General features: G+C 41.2%; 1 pseudogene; it reads right to left on the bottom strand.

Annotated features, from left to right (window-relative positions):
- Positions 1 to 424: 424 nt before the first annotated feature.
- Positions 425 to 23,225, bottom strand: LOC128137137 (zinc transporter 5-like; annotated as a pseudogene).
- Positions 23,226 to 26,061: the final 2,836 nt, after the last annotated feature.

Here is a 26,061-nt window from a genome sequence, read left to right on the forward strand (position 1 = left end):
ACTGTCACAGTTTAGCATTCTAAATCTGGACTGCTTCCTTGGGTAAGACAAAAAGGTATAGTTGGCTACAGTACACCTACAGCTGTGTTATGGTATTATGAAAAAAATCAAGTAAATGACAGAATAATGTATCTTGAAGAAGTGAAGTTTACCTGTGTGCCAGGATGCTCACTGATTAATTACTTTAAGCTTCAAACTATTGCGTTTGCAGTTATTCATATAAAAAGTACAAAAAATTTATTTTACAGTGTGTTTTTTAAGTCTTCTCAGGAAACAAAAAAGTGTCTACAATTTTTTCCCCTATTTCTCACTGTTAACCTGTGGATTTCTCTCCTTAAAAAAATAATTTGACATAAATTTAAAACAGTAACATCTATTTGCTCTGATTCATTAAGTTTAGAAATCAGATTTGTATGCTGAGACATAATATAAAAACTGTTTATTTCTATTATCTAACAAAGTGTGCAAAAAACATGACTTCATGTTGTTTTTTACTCCCTGTAATAAGCATGTAATTATTTTTCATTCAAGAAGTCTTCAAGCTACATTTGAAAGAAAGAAAAATATTTTTCAATTGATTATTGTCCTGATTTCAGCTAGGTCAAAGTTATTTTCTTCTCAGTAGCTGGTACAGTGTGTTTTGGATTTAGTGCGAGAATAATGTTGATAACAAACTGATGTTTTAGTTGTTGTTAAGTAGCGCTTATCCTAAGTTAAGGATTTTTTCAGTTTCTCATGCTCTGCTGAGGGAGCATGGCAAGGACAGCTGACCTGAACTAGCCAGAGAGATATTCCATACCATAGAACGTCATGCTCTCTATATGAACTGGGGGGAGTTGGCCGGGAGGGGCCAATCACTGCTCAGGCATTGGTCAGCAGGGGGTGAGCAATTGCACTGTGCATCGCTTGTCTTTTCTTGTGTCCCCCCCCCCTTTTTTTTGTTAATATTCCTTTTCATTACAATTATTATTATTAATTATTATTGTTTTTATGATATTTTATTTTACTTTAGTTATTAAATAGTTCTTATCTCGACCCACTAGTTTTACTTTTTTGTCCCCAATTCTCCTCCCCATCCCACTGGGAGGGGGGGGAGTGAGCGAGCAGCTGTGTGGTGCCTTCTTGCTGGCTGGGCTTAAACCACAACAATTACGTTTGCATTCCAATATAAACTATTTCCATTTCCCACTGCTAACATGAAATTATAATCATGATGTTCCATTCGTAAAAGATTAAGCATGGAACATATCCAGACTTCTGTTTAATAAACACCAAGTACAGATTTCCATTATTTTCACATATACAGCAAATATTCAAGTCCTTATTTCCTTTATAAAAGCACCTTGATCCTATTTTAATATAGTGCTTAAAAAAATTCAAATATATAGTACATTTGTTTCTGTACATGTATGTGCAAGATCTCCTGTCAAAAATACGAGTATGGAATCCTACAGCTTCACCGTTTGCACCTCCTTTGGTGAACATAACTTTCTATCACATGATATAAGTACCATCTTTGTAGTATTTCATGGATTCTAGTTGCTGAGTCATTGCAAGGACATCCTGAAATCCTGTACTGAGTCCAGACATGTGTTGAAAATAAGCTTCCTTCTCCACTTGGACAGTTAGGTTGTTTACGCCAGCATCTTTCAGAATTGCTGTAACCTGAATAGAACAGTATGGTTAACATTAGTATTACACTTAATATGCATCTCACAGTAACTTGCAGTAGTATTCTGGCTCTGAAATACTGTAGATTAAAAAAATATCATCATGAAGAATTCAATTTTCTGGAAAATTGAGCTTCAGAGGGTATAGCTTTGCAACTTCTGCATAATGGGTAATTCTCAGTGTCTTGCATAAGTAAATAACCACCTTTTTAAGGAAAAGAAAACCCCAAGGCAGGCAGATACTAGCAAGCCAGTTATAAACCCATGATTAGCATCCCGATATCCCTACTGTTTAGTGCCTGTTTTGTAGCACGAAATCCACCTCCTCCTCCTTGTCTCAGAGCACATGTAGTGCCACTTTCAACAGTGAGAAAAAAATGCCCATACTTTTTTTTTTTGGTAGATGTTTTAGCAAACAACTCTTTATGCAGCTAATTCCAAGCTAGCAGGCAAGAGGAAGTACAGCACTAGAGACCAGCTCCAAGACATTAACTAAAAACTACAAAAATAATCACAAACAGCAGCTTCAAACTTCAGCCTCTGAAAAAGGGCTACAGAGTAAGAAATCAAGACGTTAGGGTCTAAAAACCTTGTACCTTACCTGCTGTACAATTCTCTGTTCCATCACATCTGATACCACTTGCACATGTATTGTACCTGCCACAACACTTGCAGAGTGACACCAAAAATGAGGATCTCTAAGATATGACTCCTTCTATTTTTTGAATCTGTAAAGAAATTACATTAGCAACAATTAATTTAAGAACCCATTTTAAACTTGTGTACGTACATGGATGTTGGTGGCAAATATTTCACAGGGAAACAAAGCTGTATAACAAAGCAGCTTTCCAGCTAAGCTGTTATTCAGAAGTATGTAGTACTGAAAGGTCACCTTGCTATTACTGTCAAAGACAAGAAGCTAAAAGTCAAACTAAATGAAAAACCGAGCACAGTGCAATGCTAAATAGGAAGAGAAAAAAGTCATTTAGTGTACAGATCACAATAACATCAACGTATAGACCAACCAGGAGGCTGGCTGGGCATTTAACAATTTCTAGGGCATCTGTTACCTCACTATCCAGGATAAGCAGCTATTTAGTTATCATAGCTGCACTTAATTCAGAGACATAGTATCTTCCCATAATTTTATCATTTTATTAAATTGATCTTTGTACTGGATCTGGCTGGGATGATGTGAACTCTTTTCACAACAACCCGTATGGTTCTGTGTTTTGAATTTGCGCCTAAAACAGTTCTGATAGCACACTGATGTTTTGGCTATTGTTGAACAGTGCTTGGGCACTGTCAAGGCTTTCTTTTTCCCACTCTGCTCATGCCCTGGTGAGTAGGCTGGGGGTGGGCAAGAAGTAGGGAGGGGAAACAGCTGGGAAAGCTGACCCAAGTTGGCCAGAGGGAAACTGCATGCTGTATAACGCCATGCTCAGCAGTAAAAACTGGGGTAGAGGAAGAAGGGGGTTTTTTGGCTTCCAAGGTGGCTGTTGCCTGGAGACTGACTGGGCATCAGTGTGCTTGTGGGAGGTGGTGCAGTGCTTTTTTTTTTTCGCTCTCTCCTTCATTTGTTAAACCGCCTTTGTATTGCTCCCAGATTTTTCTTGCTTTTGCTCTTCCTTTTCTCTCCCTTGTCCCACCAGCAGTGGTGGTGGTAAAGTGGGGAACAAGCAAGTGGCTGTGTGGATGCCTGGCTGCTGGGTGGGGTCAACCTACAGCAACCATATTGTTTTACTGTGATGTATTTTTTAAAAGGCTTTTTCTATTATCTTTCAATGAATTGCTCTTTCACTGTTTTCAAAAAGTGCCTTCTTCACCCTCGGTCTCCCAGAATTGCTGTCTTCCCTTGTCAAAAAGTGAAACCCCACTCTGCACCTCACTTTCCTTTCGCTAAGCAAGCCTCTCCCAGCCAACTTCCATTCATTCTTTTCTTTCTCATGCAGACAAGAACACATCTCCCTCTCTACTAACTGACAGGACATCAGGATAGTGTTCCTTGCTGCCTCTAGTTGATGGCATCCTCAACGAACATGTAACTAGTTCTTTGACAGAGAGGTGTTTCCCACACTGAGGTCTGCACTATGATTCTGGGCAGGAACTTCAAATGAGCCAACAGTGAAGACTAAGTACAACCTCAAAGTAGATACCGTACTGCAGCAGACAGGAAAAGAATGGACTAGAATGAAAAAGTAATTAGAAAAAAAAGCTGTACTTTTTCCATCTCACCTACTGTGAACCAGCATGCCCTTCATGGTATGGACAAATAAGAAAACCTGCAATTACAGGCTCAAGATATAATCTTGTAGCCTGAACTGTACACATCAAGTTTAAAAAGGCCGCAAGCTTTTGGGAATTGCTACCTTACTTTCTTAGTGCTAAGTACTTTTCCTGCACTGTTACCATAATTGTCTGAAATGATGAGCTACCCATAAAAGCAAAAAACAGTACAAGTTTTTTTAGCTGCAAAACAACTTTCATCAGTAGAACTCCTAATCCTGTCACATATCTGCAAAATAGAATTAAAACAACCCAAGACATTAAGTTGTCTAAGACAACGGAAGCTGTCAGACTGAACTACTTGAGTTTAATAATTATTAACAAGTTTTAGCTTTGTATGTTTGTGTATAAAAACATTTAGAATTGTAGTTCTGACCTTTTCTAAAGCTGCATGCAGATCTTTCTCCTGTTCTGGAGGTATCCTCAACAAAAGCACTTGACAGGCATCTTTCAATAGTGGGATAACACTAAGAAAAATCAATGTAGCAATAAAAAGAGAGCAGAGTGGATCAGCTATGAGCCATCCAAATTGCTGAATAAATATCGTTGATACGGTAACACCAACACTGCCAAGAGTGTCTGCTAACACATGCAGAAACACACCTGAAAACAAAATGAACTGAGTGATTAAGTTGAACAGCTCTGTTTAAAATGTACATACATGTTCAACAGCGGAAACACAGTAGGGTTTATTAAACGTAATAAACGCCCCTCAAGCTAAACAGAGGCAATTAGCTGCCTAACCTGGTGCAAAATTAAACAAAACATTTAGCTTTTCTAAAATTTAATTACAAATCAATGTAAAAAAAACCATTTTTACTCCGCAGTGCAATGATCTAGGCAAGCATTCACAGATTAAACCAAACGTGAAGAGTCTTTAAATTGTTAGTGGGATTTGTACTGTATAGCATAATCATTTAACTGCGTATAGAGGGACTCATTGATCCGTAACAGAGGATAAGATCAGTGCAAATGCATTGGCCTGCTCATGTGGACAGACACTAATGTATCATTTGGTTTTTGTATGCCAGTTCTGCTCCAATTTTATAAGACTGTCTATCTGCTACTGCTATGAATTTTATACTTTATACTGCTTTAAGGATGGGTAGCATTCTCAATGTACACTCAACGGGCATAGAAAAATAATCTCTAACCTTTTGTAAGATTAGTGCTAGTTAAGTGTCAGGATTTGAAAGAATACTGAAACAGCTAAGAGTATGGGCAGACTTCACAAAAATGCCAGACAACAGAATAGCCAACTGAATTAGGAAGTAATATAACCAATGAAATATGAGACTATTCGCTAAAATGCTTATGCTCTGACAAGCTTACACGAACAACTCATTCCTTTATAGATTTTTTTATAAGCCAGGTGGTCGGTAAATAACTACTTTCTAACTGCTAGGGGAAAAAATTCTAAGAAGTAGCTATGCTGAAATTTTAGATATATTGCCCTTCTCAGTTAGCTTCTGAATTTAGATTTGAAAAAGAAAGTTTCATCTTTACCACTGTTATCTTCTGAATCACAAATAGAAGCATATTCTAGGTTGCTGGCCTGCATTTGTTCTGCTTCTTATCCCCTCCTCCAGTGTTTTTACAACCAGCTATCATGTGATACCTAGAAGCATGGTAATACCTTTATAGATAGAGACCTTGTACTTTCATTTCCAGATGGAACTTAGAAACAAGGACTTTAAGCTTATTCAGTAAGGTTTACAATGACTACTTATTAATCTTAGTGAAGGCTGTAGATTAATGCTTTTTATTGGTCCTTAAGTATTACCCACACCTAAGAAAGCCTTGCAAAGAAACGTTTCAAGTTATGTTTCTTCAAAGCCATGCAAAGAAATGTTTCAAGTTGTGTTTCTTCAAGTTGAACTCACTAACGAAGAAACAGTTTGAGAAATTCATGTATACCGTGTTAAATGGCTGTCAGATCACTTCTGGAGACAGATTTTAAGAATGATGCATAGTATTGGGTCTGATTCTGAGAATCTTCAAAGCCTGCTGGAAATCACATACATCATTTACGATTCAACAATCTGTACTTGCCTCTCATGTTGGTATTCATGCCTCCTCCAGAAGTCCCGTGGGAATGTCCATGACTGTGCCCATGGCCGTGGCTGTGCCCGTGGTGAGAATGGCTGTGATCGTGTGAGTGACAACCTCCCCGAGAAACCCCATGGGAGTGCGCGTGGCTAAAGGCACAGATACCAACAAGGTTTACGATCAGCCCTCCAACAGAGACTGGCTGTGAGAGGAAGAGAAGTTTTAAACTTCACTACATCTGCCCAGAAGTTCAAGTTTATTTTCTAGAACATGGTAATCAGAAACACTATGCACCTAATTAAGAAAAACTGTGGAAGCATTAACATCAACAGGATTATTCTAATATGGATTCCTCATCATATTCCTTTCAGTATACAAGCTGGTTTCAAAGGAATTTTCCTTCCCTCTCAAAAAAATCCAATTCTCCCCAACCTTCCCAAGAACCCCACCCAAAATGCAAAACCTGGTATCCACAAATTAGGACAAGATAGCAAATTTAGTTTTAAGAAGGGGTGATTGATTTTATCTACTTTCATAAAGAGGTAAAGTGGTTCGAATACAAGGTTTGCTTCGCTTTCATTGCCCCCTCCCCCCCAAATTCTATATTGTATGTAGGACACGCACACTCATCTAAAATTGTACTCAACTGAAGACAGCAACTGCTGCTTTACTGGTCGAGTTGTGCTTTTTATCTGTCTGCCTATTTTTCTACTCTTCTCTTGAAAAACAAGCAAAGCATAAGAGTAATTCCAGCTAATAGAGGAATTAAGCAAGTCCTATTCAGGTGTTATTAGACCTTTTCTTGGCTATGCAGACTGTGCTCATATAGAGGGGGCAACCCTTCCCCCCCCACCAAGAAACAAAATCAGTAGTAAAAATGGAGCAAATATTGAAGATTAAAAAGAAAAAAAAAAAAAAATCAGGCCTCAGTTCCAGCAGTGCCCATTTCTAATTGTGCCTACATAAAAATCTTTCTCTTTGTTACCGAAGAGAGCAGGAGAGCACAAATTTGTGTGTGCGTGTGAAAGAAAACAAGTGAAGCTGGAAATGTGATAAATGAAGGCATGGATTTGCAGAATTCCATAACAAAAAAAATTTAGTTTGAAGAAAATGAACTATTGCATTTGAAAGAAATGGATGGAAGCTTGAAAATTTAAGTAGGGAGCCCCTGAAGAGGCTGTGGAAGGTAGAGAGACGCTGGTGTAGTTAAGATTAGCTATGCACAGCTTCAGGATTGTTTATGCCATAGTAACACACTCAGCATTATGTTATGAATTCTGCCTGATTTCTGAGGTTTCTCAGAGACTAACACAAAATCTCTTCTGTAATAACTGACATTGGTATACATAACAGCTGAACCAAATTTAGTCTTGTACAGATTATTTACTCAGTATCTTTTATTGTAGAAAGACAACCATCTAAAAAGATTACAGCTGTAACATCTTAGAAAAAAATTCAATTTAACTGTTACAATTAAATTATATTCACCCCTATATATTTTCATATTTTAAAACTAGATGAAGTTTGGACTTTAAAATTAGAATATGTTAAAAAGTCAAGGCACAGTTTAGATTAGAGTATGCAACTTTAGTCTCCTAACTTTTTTTTTTTTTTTAATTAAGACAAACATAAATGAACCATTAACTGCCAAACAACACTGAAACAGAATGACAAAACTTACAGTTAGCATATTTGTATCGATGTCTGGAGGATCCACCAGTCTGGCCACCGATTCCATGAAGACAAAGAAAGCAGTTACCATCAGAAAGAGGCCATTAATAAATCCAGAGAGAATTTCTACACGTCCATACCTGAAAGCAAACATATGTACTTTTGAGAGTGAAGAATGGGTACTCTGAACAAATTTCAAAGTTATAATAAATAAAATCATAATACATTTAATACAGCATTAAGATTGCTTTGATTTTTTTCCTCAATGCCACAAAATTGTGCCTTAATTTCTGGGTTATTTACTTCTGACAAGGAGGAAGCTAGTTTGCAACTGTCCAAACACCAATAGTATAAAGCTATAATAATGTAAGTATTTTTTTATATATAGTGCACATTCAGGGCTTCAAACTGCTAAACTGCTATGCAATTTAGCCATACAAATTTTGATTATGTCAGCAGAATTGAAATCCTCATATAAACACTGACTTTGAACATATATTTTTGTTTGACATACATATATATATACAGAGTGAGGCAATTTCTAAATAATATTCACAGTGATAAAGTTTTATTTGTAGAGATAAATGAAAATTACATTTCAGACACTTTTTTGCAGGGGTAAGAGGGGAATAGCATGACCACAAATGGAAGAGACATAGCAAAAACCCCACAGAAGCATGCAACACTAAAACTTCCCAAACATATCTTTATAGCAGGACATTTTGAAAATGAGCAAGTAGAATAATTTTCAGATAGTCCTTCAAGAACCTAATATACATACCCATAGGAAAATATGCGAGTTGCTTTCCATCTTGTCATCAGAGCTGCAAACAGCCCCATCACTAAGGCAGAACAATCAAAAAGCATGTGAAATCCATCAGAAATGAGACCAAGGCTATTGGTCCATACTCCATAAAAAAGCTCCACAAAAGTGGAAGCCTAAAACAAAAGGGAGTTTGAATTTTTCCTCAAAGATTAACTTGTAATTTAATGTCTTGGTAGCTAGCAGGAAACTCTTATCATAGAACACTTGATAGTTTTCAAAGGTATTGTTTGAAGTATTTCTAGACCATTTTCTCTCTCCTCCAACAAAACAAAAGCGATACATTCCAAGTCTATGAAGAGACATTTTTGAACCTACACTCCCAGAAGCCTTAGACCTAAGAAAACAACCCTCCACAGGAGTAAATTTAAGTTTTCATTTAGAATTTTAAACTAACATTGTGCAGACAAAATTTTCAGCATTTTGTCATTAAACAATGTAACAACTCTGATCTGATCTATTATTAGTGTAAAAGCAATGCTGTCTATGTATCTGTAAGAATTTTCTTCACCAATTAGTTGAGTGTTTAACCTTAGGAATTAGTTTTGAGAACGGTACACGAGGAAATATTTTTAATACATGCATTTTCCCTGTATGATTTACTATTATTAACTGGTCTGCCTATAAGCGTTCTTTTCCATCTTTTATACTCTATAATGGAATTTGTTAAAGTTATCACGGATACTTCAAGTTTCTCCCCGTTTCATTGAATAATTGCCAAAGAATGAAGAGAGATCTTTGCAAATGAGGTTCTATCAATCTTGCTTACTGTATGATCTTTTCCTGTTTGAAAGAGAAGCTAGAAATAAAACTAGCCTACTCCAAAATGACACTAAGCAATCCCACACTTACTCTTCTGTTGTCCCCATCCTTGAAGGCCTTACTAGTTTCAGCTTATCTGCTGGTAACATTGAGATACCTCATCTTAAACGTACCATCATACAAGTATTTACTTACTGGTATAATAGTTACCACATAGAACCAGTGCCGCAGTGTGACAACAAACCAAAGTGACCTGCCACTTACTGTAAGATTAGTGTTAAGAATCTTCTATTTTAACATTCCATCTAATGAAACTACTCTATCAAGGGTCACTTTAAAAACAATCAATCATGAGGCCCTTTTAAAGAATAACTCTTCTTACTGTACTATGTATGTACTACTGTGGTTGGGTTTGACAAAAAAAACCAACAGGCACTTACCAGATTTAGGCACAAGAAATAGAAGATCTGCCTAGAATCATACTCCTCAAGGATTTCTTTCAGTGACTCCTTAATAAACCGGGGTAATGACTGAGAGCTCTGCTGTAATGCATCACCCATGAAGTTATAGAGAGGAGTGCCTTCAGGGGAATAGCCAATAAGGGTACCCTTCTGCCCTTTCCTGGAGGGGGAGGACAGGATATTGGCAGCTGCAAGGAAAGTATTGAAGTTTTTGTTGCTGTTTCTAAGCTTCACAGTGATTTTATAATGTGTTTTATCAGCAGTCAAAGCTTACATGAAATCTGCAGGCAGCAAAGTTATTGTCAACTTCATCTTGAAGTTTATCATTAGATTTCATTGCTATGTAAGATTAGATCATCACTTTCACAACAGATCTATTGCATTCTTTTTTTTGTAGACAGACAGTAAGAGCACAAAGTTACAGGCCCTTTTTATCCAAAAGAATCCGTAAAAGCTCATCCAAAAGAATTCTGCACACATCCATTTTCTGATTGGCTTCCCAGTCACACGGACAATAGATTTATCAAAAGATAAATAAGAATACGTACATAAAATGAAGAAGACAGCACTCACTACCATACCTCCAGAAAGAACATGCTCTGTGCTTTCATGGTGTGGTGGCTTATTCATAGCTCGAAGCTGGTCTGTTATTGGATGTGTCCAAAAGTTGCCAAAAAGCAGTGCACTAATGAAAATAAGAAAGGATCCATATCGAGCACACGTGGAAGCTTCCATCTTGACAGAGCATATGGACTCCATGTAGAAATCCAGGATCACAACAAAAAAGATGACTGTTATGAAAGGCATGATGAGAGAAGACCAAGACTCTACTTTACTCTGCAACAAAAAATACATTTCAAACAGGATTGTTCACCATTAGGTGTGTATATACAGCATTAAATCTAGTTCACTTTCATTACAAATGTTTTCAGCAATCCATCAAAACATAAATACTTTTATACTTCAAATTTATCACATAAAACCAACACTCTAGCTATAGAAAGAGACATACAGTTAATATGCACTACAGTACCTTACTTTAAATACTTTCGTGTGCTTAAAAGCAATGCCATATGCAACGCCATGTTTGCAACGGTCTACTCTCCATAAGCATGCAGGCATCACGAACATGTCTTTAATAATCTACTCCTCAGGAATAAAAGAGCCCTGTATTTATGCAGTCATTAATACTTGTGCTATGTTAGTATATGAATCCAGGATATAATATCTGAGCTAGAAAGATGAAATAAAGTTATCACACAGAAGAGGAAATTATGGTATCACACAGATATACATCAAAATATAGAGGAAAAATTTCAAACAGAGCTTACTACAAAAATAAAGATGGCAACTTTGGTAATTGTAAAGGTATTTTAAAGGAAAGATTTAAATTGTACTTCAAAAGCAGAAGCATTACAAAAAATGATGTATTTTTGTACTTGCTATCTTACCTCTGTTGTCAGAGAAAGGACAATGACCCAGGGGCACAACAGAAGGACGGAAACAAGATGAGACAAAGCTTGAAGACGCTTGGCTCCACCTACATCTACAGATAGTTTTCGGGAAGCCATGTGAAAACCAACCTTACAGCACAATGCCAGTACCAGAAGCAGTACTCCTCCCTGGAAACACAGAAGGATCACGTTAGCATCTCTTAAGAGCCAGATACCTCACTCCAAACAAAGTGACACTTACATGAAAAAAGATTAATATGCTTTCCTTAACTTATCAACAAAAGCCAAAGACAAGGTATTTCCTGTAATTGTTACTCTAGTTAAAACCAGTAACATAGTATACATGGTTATACCTCAGCACTACTCACAACAGCCTACTATGACTTGAAGTTTAAAACTCTCAATAGTGTTAATTGACATACAACAGCAGTGAATAGGTAGCAAACAGCATACGAAGAAAAAGAAAAATCACACAAAACTTGGTTTCCCATCTTCCATTATTAAAAGTGCTGAAAGCATATGTAAAGCCCCAAAGTGTGATGTCACCTTGGCCTCTAAGCCTTTCATAACCTTTTCATTCCCTTACCTTTAATTGCACCATACCATATTTCTTCACAATATTTTCTTTCAAAATTGTTCTACAAATGAACAAGATGCACGCACAGCATCTCATCTCCCTTAGAACACACTTGCTTTGCACAGTTAACCAGTCTCTCTAAGCTGCTCCATATATTTTTTTTCCTGTTTTAGTCCTCAATGCAGCCACTTTAGCAACAAGACTAAGCTAACAGAACAGATCAATCAGATAGGTCAATCCCATATAGTAAGATTTTGATAGTTATTCATGCCACCAATTATAATGGGAGTATACTATGGAGAAGTATCAGAATCTGTGTCTTCAAATACAAGCATCTAATATAAAGGAAAGACTGGGGAAAGATAAAGAAGCAGCAACAAAACACAGACCCCAAAAGTGAGCAAGAAACAGCTTATATGCAAAGCATTATGAACATCCAGGATACTGATGACACAATACTTTATGATAATTTTAATAAGACTTTTTAGGTTACGCATTACAGCAAAGTCCTTCTCAGCTATACAAGTTGAATATTGTATGGTTTGGTTTGCTATATTGAAGATGCTCATACTCAATCAGGATGTAAAAATTAAAGTGCTAGTTCCGTTCCAATATGGGGTGCAGATGTTGAACTTTTTGGTTTTGATTTATGCTTGATTAGCTCTGAGGTGGTGAAATTCTTACCTTATATTAACCTACTAAAATACAAGTTATTTAGTTATTTACCTTGTGATCTGCAACACCTAGGAAAGCAATGATTGTATACAGAACATGGGTAAGAGCACTGTCATGATGCCCCTCAGCTAAATAAAAAAAAATTAAGGAAGAGTTTCATTTGATGATTTTTTTTTTTTAACTGAAGAACAGACAGAGGTAGAAGACAACCACAGAAAGCAGAAGTAAGCAAACTGAGCTTTAAGGTTTGTCAGATCCTTAAAATTTAGGAAAGATGAAAATATTTCCACAGAAAATAGTTAAAAATATTAAGGACAAGGGGGAAGAGTATTTTAAAACATGAGCACATAGTCACTGTTAAATACTGTACAGCAGTCATGATACAGGATTTATGTTAATTTTGGCAATGAGACTTTGAAAAATGTACTCAACAGCATTAAAAATTAGATTGATTTTCACTAAAAGCCCTAAAGCAGCAAGTTGCCTGAAATATCGTCTATATCTTTCCAGTTTCTAAATATTTATACTTTAGAAAACAAAGAGTAATTGACAAGCATAATGCAGCAAATATTAAAATAATGATAGCTTTTGGGAAAACTACTACAGGGCACTTTAACAATGAATTTACTCACTGAAAACTCAGTGGGTTAATCAATACTATTCCTGAATATACCATCTGCATCTGTAATTCCATGTTTTCATCCCTCCTTGAGAAAGTTTACTTTCACCTTATTTGTTTTTACTGTCCATCCTCAAGATGTACCACTTTTTGCCAGTACAATTCACTATGATGAGACGACCTGTTGAAAACTTACTTCACGATCAATTTCAATTTACTCAGTGCCTTTGAAAGCATGTTAGCCAGCTTCCACTTGCAGCTTAAAGTCCATTGTTGTTGGAGCTACCGCAGGCTATTTCACACCGCTTTTCAGCCTAGCAGATGAACTGAGACTACCACATTTGCAAAAGCACAAAACAATCTTTAAGCCACTCCATGGTATTTGAAAAGTCACAGCAGTCAGGTGAAGTCCCCAGAGACTGAAAAAAGGGAAACATCGCACACATTTTTAAAAAGGGCAGAGGGAGAACCCAGGGAACTACCAACCTGTCAGCCTCACCTCTGTGCCTGGGAAGATCATGGAACAGATCCTCCGAGAAGCCATGTTAAGGCACACGGAGGACTGGGAAGTGATTCCAGACAGCCAGCCTGGCTTCACCAAGGACAAGTCTTGCCTGACAAACCTAGTGGCATTATATGATGGAGTGACTACCTCAGTGGACAAGGGAAGATGTCACCCATCTGGACTTCTGTAAGGCCTTTGATATGGTCCCCCACAACATCCTTCTCTCTGAATTGGAGAGATATGGATTTGATGGGTAGACTGTTCAGTGGATAAGGAATTGGCTGGATGGTTGCATCCAGCAGGTAGTGGTCAACAGCTCACTATCCGGACGGAGATCAGTGATGAGTGGTGTCCCTCAAAGGGTCTGTATTAGGACCAGTACTGTTTAGTATCTTCATTGATGACATAGACAATGGGATTGAGTGCACCCTCAGCAAGTTTGCAGATGCCACCAAGCTCAGCGGTGCAGTTGACATGCCTGAGGGATGGGATGTCATGCAGAGGGACCTAGACAAGCTTGAGAAGTGGGCCCCTGTGAACCTCAGGAGGTTCAACAAGGCCAAGTGCAAGGTCCTGCACCTGGGTCAGGGCAACCCCTGGTATCAATACAGGCTGGGGGATGAAGGCATTGAGAGCAGACCTGCGGAGAAGGACTTGGAGGTACTGGTGGATGAAAAGCTGGACGTGATCCAGCAATGTGCACTCGCAGCCCAGAAAGCCTACCGTATCCTGGGCTGCATCAAAAGAAGCGTGGCCTGCAGGTTGAGGGACTTGATTCTGCCCCTCTACTCCGCTCTGGTGAGACCCCACCTGGAGTACTGCGTCCAGCTCTGGGGTCCTCAGTACAGGAAAGACATGGACCTGTTGGAGTGGGTCCAGAGGAGGGCCACAAAAATGATCAGAGGGATGGAACACCTCTCCTGTGAGGAAAGGCTGAGTGAGTTGGGGTTGTTCAGCCTGGAGAAGAAAAGGCTGTAGGGATACCTTACTGCAGCCTTTCAGTACTTAAAAGGGGCTTATAAGAAAGATGGGGACAAACTTTTTAGCAGGGCCTGTTGTGATAGGACAAGGGGTAATGGTTTTAAACTAAAAGAAGGTAGATTCAGACTAGATATAAGGAAATTTTTTACGATGAGGGTAGTGAAACACTGGAACAGGTTGCCCAGAGAGGTGGTAGATGCCCCATCCCTGGAAACATTCAAGGTCAGGTTGGATGGGGCTCTGAGCCTGATCTAGTTGAAGATGTCCCTGCTCACTGCAGGGGGGTTTGACTAGATGACCTTTAAAGGTCCCTTCCAACCCAAACCATTCTATGATTTTGTGATTCTACGAATCTTTCTGGATATATGGAGAAGACTGCCAGCCAGGCTGTCAACCATTTAATACACAGACTTAGGCTACAGCCATTATGTCTAGAATTTCTAAAAAAAAGGAGAGCTGATCAAAAAAGCTTCTAACAATCCTAAGTGGTCTGAGATGTGCAAATGGGCAGGGAGCCTTGAACTACAATTTAAAATCTATAGCTATGTTCTAAGTTCTGAAAGTAAGCAATGCTATTCATTCCGCTGTAAATATCAGTATGTAGATGTAAAAGTAAAATCTTATGTTATAATATTCTTGAAAGGTAAGATTCCTATTAGGAAAAATGCAAGCATATTTAATTCAGTGCACTCAACTTCACATTTTCTCTGTCCCAGTAATAATAGGCACTTGCTCTTGCTCTTACACATAGCAAGAAAGGATACGATGTTCTGCTATCTTAGCCATGAGGTCGTCATTGTCAAAAAGCAGTAAGCAGATGACAGCTGTGATGAAAAATGCAGCACCTCTTGTCTGTAAAAAAAACAAAACACAAAAACACACCCCAAATATTTTTATGTGCTGAAACAGATTAATCTAAAAAAATCCAGGAAATCAGTCCTCTCCCTCCCCTCCTCCTGATCAATCTAAGCATATTTTTGTTAAGTAAGAAAAACATGAGGAAAAAAATATTTTTTTTTTTAATTTTTTTAAAAAATTGACCTGGACAATATGATTTTATATTTATTCTGGTTTTCAGATTTACCAGATAACTCAGGGCAAATCACCACTGTAACAAGCTAGAAGCCTGTATCTTACAAACTTCAAGTGTGATTGCTTCCTTCTTCATGGTGTGTTTCTGCCTGCCAGAGTGCACAGGTACTTTAGCCTGATGATTTAATATTTTGTAGCAGCAAGGAGCCATAAACAAGATCTAGTGGACAAACTGTAGAATTTTGTCTTAGGGGAGGCGAAGGCTAGAGCACTGTGCAAAGGCTCTAAGAAAGCAGAGCTCTGCAGTGCTTTTATAGGGATGGTACAGAGGTAGCTATGAAATCCCAGCGCCCAGAGCTTTCACCACCCTGTTTTAAGACACTGCAATTTTGGTATTCATCATCTTGGCAAGACACTGAGCTCTACAGCTAAAAAATACTATTACAATTCATCTTCTGAAGCCAAATACAGCTATCACCTTCTTGTTTTGGAAAGTCAGCTGACCTCTTTGCCACAGTTCACTTCATAAAGCTGAAATACTCAAAGGACAGCGTTATCACTCCCTTGTTTCTGCTGCGTTAGATATGCAGCTTAACTGCCAAGCATGGCCCACCACAACACAGATTGACAAAGAACCTCTCTGAAGCTCTGCATCTACCCCTTGGGTGGCTGGCTGGAGAAAAAATTTGTCTTCTAGACGAAGAGCTTCATGCTGGATGCCCTAAGCATCTCAATTTGAGGGGGGTGGGCATAGAGAGTCAGAGCAGATGACTGTGCTACTCACTCTAAGGCCAGCCTAAAAGTGATTAAGGGACTCCAGCAGCAGTTATGATTCAGAGTTTTCAAAACTCTCAGCCTGAGGCAGCACCAAAACCAGACCTTCTCCTACACAGCAAGTATTCTAGCCTCAGGCATATGACATCATAAGGTATCTTCCTCCAGCTCCACTTTTTTGAGTGAAAGTGGTGAAGACTCCTAGGTGCTGGCACGAGCTCATTCCACTTAGGGCTGATTAGGCACAGTTAGAGAACACCTTGCGAAATTGTGTGTAATGGGACTCAGACAAAGGATGTCTCAAGTACAGATCTCTAATTAAGTGAAAGACTGGGCCCAAGTATTCAGCACACACAGGCTCATGCAGACCTTAAAGTACTTAGAGAACTTTTTGGCAGAAAACCAACAAAGTACATGAAAAAGCTACAGACATTGAAGAGGCTAGGCAGGGATCTGGAGACTGTATTGCTGGACTTCAGTGCCTAAAGGCCAGGACCACGACATGCACATATGTCCTTTTGTCAGTTTGGACCCCAAATCCTGTTACAAAGAATGCTGAAGTGTAAAAATCATTCTCAAGGTTCTTTTCCGCCTTCAAACAGAAAAAATTCTCAGGTATCTGCCATGGATCTCCAGCAGCTTCACCCACTGTTTCTCTCTTAATGTCATATTTATTATTTCAAGTAGTACATTTTATAATTTTACCACTAATTAAACTAAAAAAAGCACAGTTTCTATGAACATAGGTCCAAAACACTGTTTGTTCCAGGTAGAAAAGTACTTGAATTTATAGCATTCAGTATCTTTTACATTTGGTAAAATGAATTTTTAAATACCTTTGCTGGTCCTCCACCTGAGCTCGTGAACAAGACACTAAGGAGTGATAGCACAACCACATCACTGTGCTCAAACAGCAACAATGTCCTAGAAAAACGTGAAATAAACACTTATGTCCACTTATAAGTTTATCTCACAAGCTTAATATATACTATTTCAGCTAAAATTCAATGACACAGCAGTCAAAGATTTATCCTGTGATTTCAATAGCAAGTTTAAACAATTCAAAAGGATAAATGCAAATCTATTTGCCTTCACCAGCAATAGATCTAGCTGCGGACAGCTAGACGCATCACAAAACAAAGAACTTCCTAAATCAAGGAACAGATTAAAATTATTCATTTATAGATTACTTTAAGTTGTACTTTCTTCTAGTAACACAACAAGATACTAACTTACTCAAAATGGAATTATTATTCCCATTACAATACCTCCTCTAAACCAAAGTTTCTGGCTCTCAGAAAAAAGAGGTCCTGTCCTGTATCCTGTTTATTGAGGTGTTAATGGTCTAGTAGTTTATGCAACCTCAGAACATCTTAATTGCTGAAAATAAGAAATTCTAACTTGCACACTATCTCCTTCAGATAGCAAAGGCTGACTAACAAGCTATATTGACAGCTTTTCAGAGTGGAACATGACAGTAATAATCGCTGTCAAGTTTACCAAATGCTTCTGCCATTCTCCACACAGCAATCCAGGCTGCTAGGGTCCACGTTACTGGTTCTGTTTGGGAAGACTGCCAGCACCCAGAAAGGCACTACAGTATTAAGAACTCCTATTATTCTCGGGTGTGCCTTCTTCTGTGTAGAGGATAAAACTTCAACTTCATAAAATGTATTATTTAAGGCTTTACCTTCCTCTCTCTAATGAAAGATGCTGTCTAACTGTGCTGGTTTTGGCTGGGATAGAATTAATTTTCTTCATAGTAGCTGGTATGGGGCTACGTTTTGAATTTGTGCTGAAAACAGTGTTAACAATACAAAGATCTTTCAGTTACTGCTGAGCAGTGCTTACACAGAGTCAAGGCCTTTTCTGCTTCTCACACCACCCCACCAGCGAGTAGGCTGGGGGTGCAGCACAAGAAGCTGGGAGTGGACACAGCCGGGACAGCTGACCCCAACTGACCAAAGGGATATTCCAGACCATATGACATCAGGCTCAGCATATAAAGCTGGGGGAAGAAGGTGGGAGGGATGTTTGGAGTGATAGAGTCTGTCTTCTCAAGTAACCGTTACGCGTGATAGAGCCTTGCTTTCCTGGAGATGGCTGAACACCTGCCTGCCGATGGGAAGTGGTGAATGAATTCCTTTTTTTGCTTTACCTGTTAAACTGTCTTTATGGCAACCCACGAGTTTTCTCACTTATAGCCTTCTGATTCTCTTCCCCATCCCACCCGGCGGGGAGTGAGCAAGCGGCTGTGCAGTGCTTAGTTGCTGGCTGGGGTTAAACCACGACACTAATCCATTAACCTTCATTTCTGGAAGTCTAATGTTATTCTTTTTTAGTTACTCAGTCAGCACTGCCAACAAACAGCACAAGTGATTTTACTCAGAGTATATGCACTAATGCCACCCAATTCCAACACAGCACAGGCATATGATTAGATAAAGCAGTGCCCTGCAACAAATGCAGAAATTGATTCTAGTTACCTGGCACAGGAATACAAGCTGCTATCACTAGCTGTCAAGCCATGGACTCCCAACAGTTACATAAACAATTGGGGTTACATTAATGAGACTAGGAAATGATGAAATCCACAGTCAGTGATCTCATATCATTCACATCAATAGTTCAAGCACTATCAAGACTTTCCACTGGCATCTTGTCAAAGAATGAATGAAGAAAATTACAAATTCTACAGAAAATTACATGTAGCTTTTCCCAAGCACAACAGAGTTCACTGGAAAAAGCATAAAGATCCATTTAAAATTTCAAAAAATAGAGCAAGAGGCTGGCATCATGAGCTAATGGATACAAAACAAAAAACCAAAGGAACAAGACAGGGAAAGATCACAAAAATTAGCTTAAAAAGATAACACATTGTTTACAGTTAATATATATTTACCTCAGTGGTCCACAAAGAGTAAGGCCAAAAAACCACAAGAGTGAAATGATAGATCCCACAACAGCATGCTTAAAAATTTTGATCCACTACAAAAGAAAGGTATTTCATTATAATTTTCTCCACTGTTTCAGAATAAACACCCCACTATTAGCATTCTTCTAGCACAGCAGCTGTAGAAATAGAGGGGAAAACATACGCTCTGCAAGTTCTGCAAAATTTAGAGTACGATTATCTTAACTACTTTGCCAGGCAACTAAGGTTTCTTTGGACATATCATGAACCAGAATTACTTATTTCTTTTCTACCACAGTACTAGATTCTATAGTATAGTCTGAGATCTCTTTAATAAGAAGCCTGAAAAAACGCTGAAAAAAATTCAAGTCCATTTACCTGTCAAAGATGCTGTTTGTTTTCTAATCTATTTTATGTATCTGATAAATATATATAGAACTAGATAAAACATCCAAGATAAAGAGACTAAGACCTTAAGTCTACATACATTTATGCATGTGTTAAATTCTTTCTTCAGGATGCAGGTTATAATTCAGCTATTCAATACATTATTAACTGTAAATGCAAATTTTTAAAGAAAAGTAACTCATTTTGGAAATACATTAAACAAGACAAAGTACCTACAACAAACATCACATCCTCAAAATGCAGAATTTAAAAATTTTAAACAAGAGCAAAACAATACACACACAGATTTTTCCAAACACAAATCAAAGATGCAATTTATGCCTGTTCACACTTTAAAATTCTGCCATACATGTCTAATCAGGAAAGCAGTTGACATTTGTAACATTTCTCAGGCTATCCTTCAGATTCTCTCTACTTAGCACATACACTGATGACATCGTGCATGGATCAAGTTTTTGTGCACACAATTACATAAAACCAAGATGAATATGGAGCAAATGAAAATATCTTAAACAGCAGCTTCCAACCTGGCCCTACTCTGACATCTCAGGATACTGGGAACTCAACACAGGTTTGAAGAGCATAGACTAGCCCCTCATCACAACGCACCACGCAAAAGCACTCTTTTGGCATGGGGAACATGACTGGAGCATTTCAACATTCTGGCAGTCCAGAAACTGCCCTCTGAAACTGTCAAAGTCAGCCAAGTAGACTAAGCTCTTCTTGCAAATCCAGTCCTCAGAACAGATGCTTGTATGGAGCCAAGGACCAATCTTTTCACAATACATGGCTAAAAATGCTGATTGTTTTTTACAGTGCACTAGACACAAAGTTAGTTACATGCTTCTGGGAATTGCTATCACATCTTCCAAGTGCAGCAACCTTTGTTCCCCTTTCATTTTTGGCAAGAGCCATGCTGTCAAGAATATCTACAAAGACGTGAATCATTATTACATGTGTCAACTCACCTGATGCTTGGTTACCACTTTTCCAGAAGAAAATGGTTTTTGAAACAAAACCATAAAAAATGCAGACCTGTTAAAAGAAGAAAGTTTTCTCTATTTGTGTATTAGCAGTCAGCTTTTTATTCACACCAGCTCTAAATAACTAGGCCTTTCCTATCAGGCTCAGTTGACAACATGGCTTCTCTACATTTTTCATTAAAAGGCCACACTGACCACACCCACTGGTTTTATTTTCCCTGCTGCATTGTGTCAGAAATCAGTACAAAGGTCATGACAAGTGAACTTCAGTTCTGGTCAATTTTAAATGCAAGTTCTTCAGAGAATGACTAATGAGAACTCTACCTGTGATTTACAAAAATCAAAATACTGATCTCAGAAATTTTGAGGAGAAATACTACTATGTTTTTTATTAGCAAGATACATACACCTGAAGGCTTACTCACATACAGAATGGTGAATACACAGCATGTTAGAAATGGTAAGGAACAGCACACATCTTCCTCAACTGGGATCAAGAGTAAGTGGTGGGGAAAAACACTATGGTGAAATGTAAACAAATTTGAAATAGAAGACAAAAATGAGGTTCCAAATGTTCCAGCTCTGCCCGGTTTATTACAGAAATGCTCTTCCACATCATATCAGGTAAACATGAAGCAGGATTGTGTCTGCAAAGATTGTTTCTGTATATTTGCTATCAGTTTCTACACTTCAGATCTCAATCAAGGAAAAACAGCAGTTGAAGCTCACAAGAACTAGAGGAATAGAAATTACAAGGAAGAAAGCTTGTCTTCTACACCCTTCTTAAGAAAATTTGGACATGTCTGAGTTTCCTATGATCAGTACTGTCATAGCATGATCAATTTTGAAGTAGCAAAAACATTGAAGTTTCTCAAGGCTAAAGTGGCCTTATGGAAAGATCTGGATAGACCTGGAGAGCTGAGCAATCACCAACCATATGAAATTTAACAAGAGGAAGTGCCTGATTCTGCACCTGGGACGGGGTAGTCCTGGTTACACGTACAAATTTGGGGAGGAGAGGCTGGAAGGCAGCCCCGTGGAAAGAGATCTGGGGGTTTGGGTTGATGGCAAGTTGAACATGAGTCAACAGTGTGCCCTGGCAGACAAAAGGGCCGACTGTGTCCTGGGGTGCATCAAGCACAGCACAGCTAGCTGGTCGAGGGAGGTGATTGTCCCACTCTCCACTGCACTGGTGCAGCCCCACCTTGAGTACTGTGTGCAGTTTTGGGTGCCTCAATGTAAGGATAGGAAACTGTTAAATGCGTCCAGAGGAGGGTGAGCAAGATGGTGAAAGGCCTTGAGAGCAAGACTTAGGAGTGGCCTAGGTCACTTGCCTTGTTCAGCTTGGAGAAGAGAAGGCTGAGGGGTGACCTCATCACAGCCTACAGCTTCCTCAAGGGGGGCAGCAGAGGTGCTGATCTCCTCTCTCTGGTGACCAGCGATAGGACACGAGGAGATGGAAAGAAGCTGTGTCAGGGGAAGTTCAGATTGAACATTAGGAAAAGGTTTTCTATTGAGAGGGTGGTCGGTCACTGGGACAGGCTCCCCAGGGAAGTGATCATGGCACCAAGCCTGTCAGAGTTCAAGGAGTGTCTGGATGATGCTTTTAGTCATGTGGCTTTGTGTTAGGTAGTCCTGCAAGAAGCAGGGAGATGGACTTGATGATCCCTATGGGTCCCTTCCAACTAGAGATATTCTACATTTCTGAAATTATAGTGAGCAGAGATATGAGAGAAAAACACTGCTATGAACAGAGTATTTCCTGGATCCACTGGTACACCTTCTCTTCCTCGATTAATCTATAACAACATAAGGCGGGGTATAAGCTTGACGCTGACAGAGAACACCATGGACAAAGTGTGCCTGAACAGCGGCGGACAGGGCTTCACCCCCTGCACACTCACCCCGGCTGCACTATAAAGATAAACTGCACGAGGTGGACCGCTTTCAGAAGATCGTAGGATTCAAACAGCCCCACGGCTTTCAAAAACTTGGTGAAGCACAGCAGCACGATGTACCGCGTCAGCCTGCAAAAGCGGAAAGGGCCGTTCGCGCCTGCCACCACGCACACGCCGCCGCCTCCCGGGCCAGGCCCCGGTCCCAGGCCCAGGCCCAGGCCCAGGCCCCGCCCCCGGTCCCGGTCCCGGTCCCGGTCCCGGTCCCTCCCCCTCCCCGGCGGCCCTGCGCCTCACGCGGAGGAGGCCGCCGGCTCCCGCCGCCCGCGGAAGGCTGAAGGGCGATGCTCGCTGCTCCCCAGAGGGAGGGACGGCGACGGGCTGCCCCCCTCACCCAGCGGGGCGGCCGCTCCCCCCCCCGCCCCCCCCCCCCGCCGCCGTTACCGGGCGGTGGGCACATCGACGGGCCCCAGCACGCCGCCGCCGGCCAAGGCCTGCCCGCTGTACTTCTCCTCCATGCCGGGGCAGGGCAGCGGGCGCGGCCCTACGCCCCTGCGAGGGGAGAGGTGCGAGGGAAGGGGTGCGAGCGCTCAGGCGCGGCGCGGCCCGCCTCCCCCGCAGCGGGGGCACCTCATCCTCCGCGGCCGGTAGGGCCGCCGCAGCGGGAAGGGAGCGGGAGGGCAGGCCACGCCGCGCGCATGCGCCGTCCGCCGTGCGCAGGCGCCCTAGCGGAGTGGGCCGGCACGTCCGCGGCGGGCGCCGGAAGCGGCGGCGGGGACGCGGGAAGGGCGGCGGCGTTGCCTTTCCCGGCGGGCCAGCCTTGGGCCGCGGCCCGTCGGTCCGGGCGGGTTCCGCTGCCCTGGGGGCGGCCTCCGCCCCTAGCGGGCTGCCGGCTGCGGGGCGTGCTGGTCGGTCTCCGGCGGGGGTCGGCGGATGGGGCGTGTCCCCTCTGGGTCCGCGTGCCTTGGGTGTCCGATGCGGAAAGAAAACCGGTGATTGTGTTCCGGCGAGCCCTGTCCCCGTGTGTCCGTCCCATCCCGTCCCCCCGCTCCCGCCCGCTTTAGGGAGCCGCGCTGTCGGTACGTGGCGCTGTGACCCGGCAGCGTGGCGCCGGGGTGGGAGGGGAGCCAAGGGGGGCACGGGCACGGGCGAACGGCCCATGGGTGAAACGGAGCCTTAAAATGATAACACACGCCGCATGTGTGCTACAGAGGGATGTGCCGCGCGTTTTCTGTGACTTGCTCTCCCAGCCCATACTCGAGTTTTCTCCTTTACTGTTCCTGTGCTGTGAAGGAAGCACGTTTGTCCTTAAAACTCGCCCATGACGTACGCAGCCTGCCTTACGGTAATTTCGTACGCGGTGCTGTAGGGTAAGGCTCTGCCAGGGCTCTGCGGGTTTCGGTGTTCCTGGTGCCCTGGAAACCGGGCTGTATCGCGCCGGCTGATACCAGATGTATGCTGCAGCCGTCCTCACTAATAAAATGGTATAGACCAGTAACTCATTTTTGGAGGACACTGTGCTGGCAGTTCCAGTCCGGTGGAACCGGTAGCAGGAGTTGGCTGCAGTGTGTTACATCACCCCTTTCCGTCTGAAGAAGCTGCTCGACGTGTAAAGCATTGCAACCTCTTTCCATTAGAAGGGGAGGCGAATTGTGGAATTGTAATTTTTTTTTTTTTTAATGCAAGCCTGTCGATTTTGTATTGTTTTGTATTACTATGTGCAAAGCCTTTTTGTCCTGACCACTCTCAGGATCAAGCAGCAGGAGAGGATTTCCCTGCTGACGGCTCCAAGCATCCAGGTACTTCCACCAAAACTACATTCAGTCTTTTGCTTTTCCTCAGGAGCATTGCTGCCCGTCATTCACCGAGTATCTTTTCTTTTTTCCTTGCGCTACAAAAGCATAGTGTGGTCCTCATTTCCTAGATGATTTTCTAATTACACAGATTGTTGGGATCAGATTCTTTGTTTAAGACCAGCAGCCTGGTGATTTGGTGAATGAGCCAGAAACCTTGGATCGTGCCTTGTGAGTTGCCTGAGAGCTTTCATTGCTTTGAATAACCAATACTTGGTGCTCCTGCCTGTGGCAGTGTTTACAGTCAGCCTCCCTCTGTTCGTGCCCCCACTTCTTGGAGACGGCATCAACATGACCATGCTTCTACCCAACCCTGATCTTGCTTGTGAAGCTATTATATGGCTGGTTCTTCATGCATGCGCTAGGTTGCTCAGGATTTTCTGGTAATGGTCACGAAGCTGGGAAATCTTCCACAGTGGTGAGTTTTAGTATTTATCAGTGAAGTGCCTGACACCCAGCTGGTTTCACCCCACCTCCAGTGTACCAGTAAGGTCTCTGCACAGAGATTGCTTCACTCACAGGTAAAGTGGAACAACATCCTGGATGACATGCAAACTGTGTAACCGTTCATGGAGATACTACAGAAGAGCATGGGGGACTAAAATGTCCAGCTGAAACTAGTGGGAACATTGAGGCAGAAGGCTGGAAATGCCCATATCGTGAGATAGCAGCTTTCTTCTAGCCATGTATCAAACTCCCTGGTTTAGGGACATCCCAACACATGATTTTGGTCCTTAGTTCAGCACTGAGGCAGGACAAAGAAATCAGAAATCAACTGATCTGAAGGGAGGTGGAGTTGGGGAGGGGTGGCACAGGGAAAGGGATATGGATCAAGTGTCTCAGAGAGGAGAGACTGGACAAGTGAGAAGAAGGGGGACTGTAAATACCGGCCTTGCCTATTTCAAGTCCCCTTCTGCTAGCATCATGTGTTGAATGAGTCTCAGCAATGGCCAGCTGCATGTTGGGATTTCTTGGAAGTAATGAGCTTGGGTAAACTTTTAAGTGGGAAGAGGTGGAGGTGTCGGAGCACAGAGAAGTATGGCTGCTGGCAAATGAAAATTTCAGAATGTCGTGGTTTAACCCCAGCCAGCAACTAAGCACCATGCAGCCACTCAGTCATTCCCCCCCCCCCCCCCCCCGCAGTGGGATGGGGGAGAAAATCAGGAAAAGAAATAAAACTCGTGGGTTGAGATAAGAACGGTTTAATAGAACAGAAAAGAAGAAACTAATAATGATAATGATAACACTAATAAAATGACAACAGCAATAATAAAAGGATTGGAATGTACAAATGATGCGCAGTGCAGTTGCTCACCACCCGCCAATCGACACCCAGTTAGTCCCTGAGTGCCGATTCCCCCCGCCCCCACTCCCCCCAATTTATATACTAGATGGGATGTCACATGGTATGGAATACCCTGTTGGCCAGTTTGGGTCAGCTGCCGTAGCTGTGACCTGTGCCAACTTCTTGTGCCCCTCCAGCTTTCTAGCTGGCTGGGCTTGAGAAGCTGAAAAATCCTTCAGACTGAACACTACTTAGCAACAACTGAAAACATCAGTGTTATCAACATTCTTCGCATACTGAACTCAAAACATAGCACTGTACCAGCTACTAGGAAGACAATTAACTCTGTCCCAGCTGAAACCAGGACACAGAATTTCACTGGTC

Source organism: Harpia harpyja, chromosome Z (genome assembly GCF_026419915.1).
Source record: "Harpia harpyja isolate bHarHar1 chromosome Z, bHarHar1 primary haplotype, whole genome shotgun sequence".
NCBI classification, from domain to species: domain Eukaryota; kingdom Metazoa; phylum Chordata; class Aves; order Accipitriformes; family Accipitridae; genus Harpia; species Harpia harpyja.